This window comes from Ovis aries, chromosome 20, assembly GCF_016772045.2.
Source record: "Ovis aries strain OAR_USU_Benz2616 breed Rambouillet chromosome 20, ARS-UI_Ramb_v3.0, whole genome shotgun sequence".
Classification (NCBI taxonomy): Eukaryota; Metazoa; Chordata; class Mammalia; order Artiodactyla; family Bovidae; genus Ovis; species Ovis aries.
In genome coordinates this window covers 30932040-30939344 of record NC_056073.1, presented here as the reverse complement: position 1 = coordinate 30939344, position 7305 = coordinate 30932040, and the positions used below count along the sequence as shown (strand labels likewise).

The 7305-nt window shown below is 41.0% G+C and overlaps 1 long non-coding RNA gene across 1 annotated transcript in view; it reads left to right on the top strand.

Moving 5' to 3' along the window:
• The window catches only part of LOC132658266 (uncharacterized), an 81412-nt gene extending 74122 nt beyond the window's left edge, over positions 1 to 7290 (top strand). The window contains exon 3 of the long non-coding RNA XR_009597645.1: positions 2121 to 7290. This is a non-coding gene — a long non-coding RNA (uncharacterized LOC132658266). The remainder of the gene's footprint in view (positions 1 to 2120) is intronic.
• Positions 7291 to 7305: the final 15 nt, after the last annotated feature.

Here is a 7305-nt window from a genome sequence, read left to right as displayed (position 1 = left end):
GTACATTCTCAGAGCAGAGAGCCTGAGGTTGGCTTTGCCGCTTAATTTTTAACTTCATTTTCAAGTTCTCACTGATAAAATGAGTATCTCAAAAGATGACACCATGTTTTTCTGCTTTGAACTCTTCAGACAGCCGACAAAGTCAACAAGCCTTTTTTCCTGAAAGGAAGGCAGGATGGCATGGAAGAAAGAGCAGGGCTCCTGGAACTAGAGAGATGAGATTAACCCCTTCTTCACTTCCTAGTGTATTCTGTGGCCTTGGACAAGTAATTTAACTTTTCTGTATTGGTTTCTGCTTTAGTAAAACTTCCCTGGTAGTTCAGTGGCAAAGAATCTGCTTGCTGATGCATGAGACTCAGGTTCGATCCCTGGGTTGGGAAGATCCCCTGGAGAAGGAAATGGCAACCCACTCCAGTAGTCTTGCCTGGGAAATCCTATGGACAGAGGAGCCTGGCAGGCTAGAGTCCAAGGGGTCGCCAAGAGTCAGACATGACTTAGTGACTAAACAACAACAATCTCAGTAAAGCAAGGGTTATAATGTTCAATTCATGGGGTTACTGGGCAAACAAAATTAAATACATATGCTAACCAGTAGTAGGTCCTCACATGGCAACTCACGCCAGTCTTTTTGCCTGGAGAATCCCCATGGATGGACAAGCCTGGAGGGCTACAGTCCATACAGTCACACAGAGTGGACATGAATGAAGTGACTTAGCATGCAGGCATGCAGGCAGTAGGCCCTCAATAAATGAGATATTCTCCCATTAAAGAGTGCTGTAAATCAGCTAGGGGCTTCCCAGGTGGTTCAGTGGAAAATAATCTAACTGCCAATTCAGGAGACACGGGTTCGATCCCTCAGTTGGGTAGATCCCCTGGAGAAGGAAATGGCAACCCACTCCAGTATTATTGCCTGGAGAACTCTAAACAGAGGAGGCTACAGTCCACACAGTTGCAAAGAGTCAGACACAACTGAGCACATACGCACACAAATCAGCTAGGCTTTCCTTAAGCATTTGGTGTCCACAGCTTAATAAATGTGAACTTTGGCTACTCTGACATCTCACTACAAAGTTACCCTGCATCTATCCTTCCTGTTTCTTATCTGTGCTCTTTCTACTCCAGTCTCTGCTTGACTCCTAGTACTTGTACTTGGGTTTTTATTTATTTATTGACCACTAGGCATGTGAGATCTTATTTCCCCAACCAGGGGCCAAACCTGTGCCCCTTACACTGGAAGCATGGAGTCTTAACAACTGGACCATCAGGGAAGTCCCTTCACTTGTGTTTTATTTGAGGTTCTTAAATTTTGGACTGTAGTTGCTACTGGGTATTTCCAGTTAGACTCTCAGCCCTTATAAAATGAGGTGAAGTCCTGCTGTTTCTGCCTTTATTAGCTTCGGACTGCCTTATTGAGTTTACTTGTCCCAGTTAATCTCTCCATACTCCCCCAAGGAGCCAACTGGGGCTAGCACTTTAGCTTAGCTACTTGGTTCCTCTGTATTAGTGTTCTATTGTTGCTGTAGTCAATTACCACAAACTTACTGACTTATTAATTACACAACACAGATTTATTCTTACAATTCTAGAGGTCAGAAGTGCAAAATGGGTTTCACTGGGCCAAAACTCAAGATATCATCAGGGCCACATTCTTCTTGGAGGCTTTAGGGGAGAATCTTTTTTTCTCTTTTTTTTAAACTTTTCTGGCTTTTCATGTCATCTGGCTTCCTTGGCTCATGGCTGCTTCCTCCATCTTTAAAGGCAGCAGCATAACATCTTCAAATCTTTCTACCTCTGACCTCCTACCTCCCTCTTTATAAGGAAATTTGTATCCATAATTATATTGGGCTCACTTGAAAAATACTAGATTATCTTCAGGTCTCAAAACCCTTAATCACATATGCAGAGTCCCCTTTACCACACAAGTTAACATATTCACAGTTTCCAGAGATTAGGATGTGAAAATCTTCAGATGCCATTACTCAGCCTACCACAGTCTACTTTTCAAAAGTATATAAGTAGCTGCTGCCGCCGCTAAGTCACTTCAGTCATGTCCGACTCTGTGCAACCCCATAGACGGAAGCCCGTGAAGAATTAAAACAACAGTACCTTCTTTCCTGCAGTTGAAAAGCATGACCTGGTAGCAGCCCTTGTGGAAAAAGTATTTGAGACTGGATCTGCCAAAAAAGGACTAAATATGGTAAGGAAGGAGTGTTCAACAATGTCCAGTGCCACAGTAAGATTCAAAATTTATTTTTCAAGCTTCATATTTTGTTTAAATTTAATACTATAGTTGGATTTTGAAAGCTCCCTGAAGGAATCTTGTGTATTTTGAGAACTGGTATATCCATAGCTCTTGGTACAGTATCTGGTCTACAGTATATGTTTAATAGACATTAATTGAAAAGCAGAGACATTACTTTGCCAACAAAGGTCTGTCTAGTCAAGGCTATGGTTTTTCCAGTGGTCATGTATGGATGTGAGAGTTGGACTGTGAAGAAAGCTGAGTGCCCAAGAATTGATGCTATTGAGCTGTAGTGTTGGAAAAGGCTCTTGAGAGTCCCTTGGACTGCAAGGAGATCCAACCAGTCCATTCTAAAGGAGATCATCCCTGGGTGTTCTTTGGAAGGAAAGATGCTAAAGCTGAATGAAACTCCAGTACTTTGGCCTCCAGTACTCTGGCCTCCAGTACTCTTCACCTCATGTGAAGAGTTGACTCATTGGAAAAGACTCTGATGCTGGGAGGGATTATGGGGAGGAGGAAAAGGGGATGACAGAGGATGAGATGGCTGGATGGCATCACCAACCTGATGGACATGAGTTTCAGTGAACTCCGGGAGTTGGTGATGGACAGGGAGGCCTGGTGTGCTGCAATTCATGGGGTGGCAAAGAGTTGGACACGACTGAGCGACTGAACTGAACTGAACTGAATTCACTGAACAGATGAATTCTTGAGTCACATTTGCCATTAAAAATCAAGACTTCTGCAGCTGGTTCAAACTCCTTAGCCCCCATCTTGATTTTTACATAACAAAGTGTAAATCAGCTCAGTGAGCACCATAATAAGTACCTACAACTTATTTATAACTATCAAGAGTAGTGTAGCAGAAAATATCAGAATCTTAAAAAGTTAAGTCTCTTCGGTCTGGCATTACCGACTGTTTCTAGTCAGAGAAGTTCAATTCCACACTGTTTTTTGAGAATTTATATGTTCCGGACAGGATGCTAGCTTCCAAGAATATCAATTTGTTTAAGACTTGACCCATGACTCCACAGAGTCTGGCATCCAGAATCAGACTACACACAAAGATAGACAACCAGGATGAAAAGTAATAAAAACCAATACATGCGTCCACAAAGGGCTTCCCTGGTGACTTAGGGAATGCAAGAGACACAGGTTTGATCCCTGACCAGAGAAGATCCTACAGGCCGTGGTACAAATAAGCCCGAGCACAACTACTGAGCCTGTGCTGCAGGGCTGGGAAACCGCAACCACTGAAGCCCATATGCGGAAACTACTGGAACCCTCTTGCTCTAGAGCTCATGCTCCGCAACAAGGGAAGCCACCACAGTAAGCCTGCGCGCCACAACTAGAGAGTAGCCCCCACTCTCTACAACCAGAGAAAACCCAAGCGGCCCCGAAGACCCAGCACAGCCCAAAATAAAAATAAATAAATAAAATTATTTTTTTAGAAAGTGTGCACAAAGCACTAGGAGACAACAAATAAGGACCCCTGTCAACACAAGGGTGTCAGAGGAAGGCCTCCTGGAGGAGGCAGTCTGTGGTTCGTCCTCACGAGTGGTGTGAAAGATCCAGGAATAATATAGAGGAAGGATCTTCCAGAAAGAACAAGGTCATAGAGACGTGGTGAGGTGAAGTAGAATTGTTCAACATCACTGGGGATTAAAGTACACAGGCATGAAGGAAATTTGGCCAACTAACTGGAAACATGACAAACATTAAAAAAAAATCAATTGCTTTCGACCCCATGGACTGCAGCCTACTAGGCTCCTCCGTCCATGGGATTTTCCAGGCAAGAGTACTGGAGTGGGGTGCCATTGCCTTCTCTGTAGCAGCAGCAGCAGCAGCAGAAATAACTAGCCAAGAACAGAAATTGAAAGAGACTTTTAATATTCCATAGTCATAAAAACTCTAAATTTTTAAGGAATTATTTGAACAAGGACAGTATGATTCAAAGGAAGAAAACAATAAAATTGTACTAAAAGACATAAAACAAGATCTGGCTAAATGGCATTATATACTATATAATTGGGTAGGATAACTTAATATCATAAATATATTAATCCTCTGTGAATTAATAGACAGATTTCAGTAAAAATCCAACTAGAAGAAGAAAAGATGGAAGGACAAACTGGAAATAGCCTAAATGCATATCAGTGGGACTAACAGAATACACTGTGATGCAGCCTTATCATAGAAAATTAAGCAACAGCTTAAAAGGATGAGTTGCATCTGTATCATTTGACCTGGAAGCTTGAACAATGTCATGCAATTTTAAATGAGTAAAGCAAATGTAGAACACATAGAAAGGGATTCACTTTTTCTAAATTTTTTATTTATCCAATTTCTAATTTATTTACCCAAGAAAACTCTCTGAGTATTTTTGTATGAGATTCTGTGAGCCAGACCAGACTGTTAACTTCGGTTATCTGGTTTGGGTAACTAGTGAGATGCTAAAAGAAACCTGTAACACTAAACAAAAAGGTGACTAAAAAAAAAAAGCAACAGTTATAGTTGATGCATATAGAACTGTGTGTGTGTGAATATATATATGCACACATTTGTCTGTGTGTATGTACATGTACACACATATATGTGTTCAATATGTATGGTTTTCTTTCTCTTTCTGTTCTGTGTTCTGAACAAATCTCTTAAAAAATTTTCTTCCACTGTCCTAAAATAGCACTTCTTAAATTTAACATGCATATGAATTACACAGGGAACTTACTAAACTGTTAAATACCTCAGTGAGTCTGGAGTGGGCCTGAGGTTTCGCATTTACATCAGGCTCCCAGATAATACCAGTTCCCATGCTGGCCCATTGCTACTTTGTCAGTCGCTCAGTCGTGTCTGATTCTTTGTGAGCTCATGGATTGTTGCCCACTAGACTTCTTTATGTAGAAAGAAATGCTCTTATACTCTTCCACTGTATTTCATCTATAATTCATTGCAAGAATAATAGTCAAAAATTTATTAGCAATAAAGTTTCTTTTTCAATGCCCATAGTTTCCCTAGGAATTCTAAATTTTAAAAATAGTCAACCTTTCTTATTTAATTTCTATGTATTTCAGTTTCATAATTTCCTGGTGATTTTAATTAAAAGTTAATATTTCATTTATTTCCTTAAGCAGTCCAAACATAGTTATCGTTGTCTGACTTTGAAATTATTTTCTCTTAAAGCAAATTCATGTTCCATTTGTTGAGTCTGACTCCTCTCTTTTAGGTCTATAATCTTAAATTTTGAAATTTTGGTGTGCAAATCAAAAGACAGTGTTTTTATTTATGTCTCCTTCTCAATCTCTCTCTTCCCTCCTGCGTCTCCCTCAGGGCTAAGCTTAAGCTATGTTGCCTTCATCTGCATTTTAAGGTTCCTGTTCCAGAACCACTCCAGGTCTTGCCCTAGCATTCTAAGTTTCCTGCCCTATGACAGTATTCTGATTATCTCAGATCTGGTCTCTAATCCTGTGGGCAGCTTGACTGAGGTCCCAGTCATCAGCCTTAGTCTGTGTTTGCCCCCCTGCCCCCTCAGGACTCTATCTTTCTAAGGGCTATAGCCCTGAATGTCATCAGTCAAAGATTGATCTGCCGCCTATTTCATCATGTGTTAGATTCTAAGATGACCTTGGTGATCCCTATCTCCTCGTGTTCCTTGAGTGTGAGTGTGAGTGACCTGGGATTCGCTTCCAACCAACAGAATATGGCACAGGTGACGGGATGTCATTTCCATGAGTGTATTATGTTATATGCTATATTATCCTCCATCTTGTAACATGTTTGCTCTCGTTCTCTTTTGTCGGCTTAGAGGAAGCAGGTGGTTCTATTAGGAAACCCCTACAAAGGCAGAAACTAGGAGACTATTGGAGCTGAGGCAGCCTCCACAAAGAAATTTAAACCTTCAATTCTTCATCTACAAGGATTTTTGTTGGATTTTTGCCAACAACTCAAGGGAGCTTGGAAGTAGATATCTCCCCCATTGTACTTCTGATGAGAGTTTAGGTTTATCCAACACCTGAACTGTAGCCAGGTGAGACCCTGAAGCAGAGAACCCAGCTAAGCCATGCCTGAACTCACTTACAAACACTGGATAAGAATAAATATGCATTGTTTGAAGCCACTAAGTTGCTAGCAATTCATTTTGCAGCAATAACTAAATACCCATGAGCCATATAGTCTAATATCAGCTCCAGACATCCAGCAGTGAGCCTATCTCTGGTCTCATGTCCTTATGGAGACTACTCTTTATCTCTGTCCTTTATCTCTCGTACTGTTTTAGGCACCTCTGTGACCCTGAAAGGTGTTAGAATGTAGAGTTTTCCCAGGGGTGGAGACTTACAGGAAGGGACGCTGAGATTGAGTTTGACTGTGGCTAAGAGTTAGCGAAGGGTTTTAGTTCATCTCTGGAAGGAATCAGGTTCTATCTGCAGTTAAGAGGTCCTTGGGATCTGGACTTAGGCTGTCTGGGCCCCTTCAAGGGAAGGGGACTGGGTGAAAAAGAGGAAGAGCCTAGCTCAGAAAAAAACAAACAAACAGGTTCATTCTTCACCTTCCCCCAGCACTCTGGATCAATGGAGGTATTGAATTTTTCCAGCCATATAATCACTGCATAAGGGAAATGTCCACAGGAGAGAGGAGGAAGCAGATATGAGTTCTGCTAGATCCCCAGATTTCTTTGAAACCAACCCTCCTGATGAAGCCCATGCTCTCAGTCCTGGAACTTCACTGTATTTACATAATAAGGAATAGTTTTAATGACCCTGATCTTTCTACAAGAGTCATTCTGTAATCCTGAACTCCCTTTTCTTGGTGAACTTTCACTTCTTCTTCAGAACATAGATCAAAGGTTAGCACCTCTGCAGAAGTTCTACCAGGAGTTTTTGCTTCTTTGTTTTTCTTCCTCAGCCTCTATACTTTTTTTTTACCTTGTGTAACATTTAGACCATAATTAATTAAAAAAATTCTTTTTTACTTTCTGGAAATTTTTAAAGGAAATAAATTTTTTTTAGTTGATATATTCCTAGGATCCAGGCTAGTGTCTGCCATAAAAAAGAAAATGAAAGTGAAGTTGC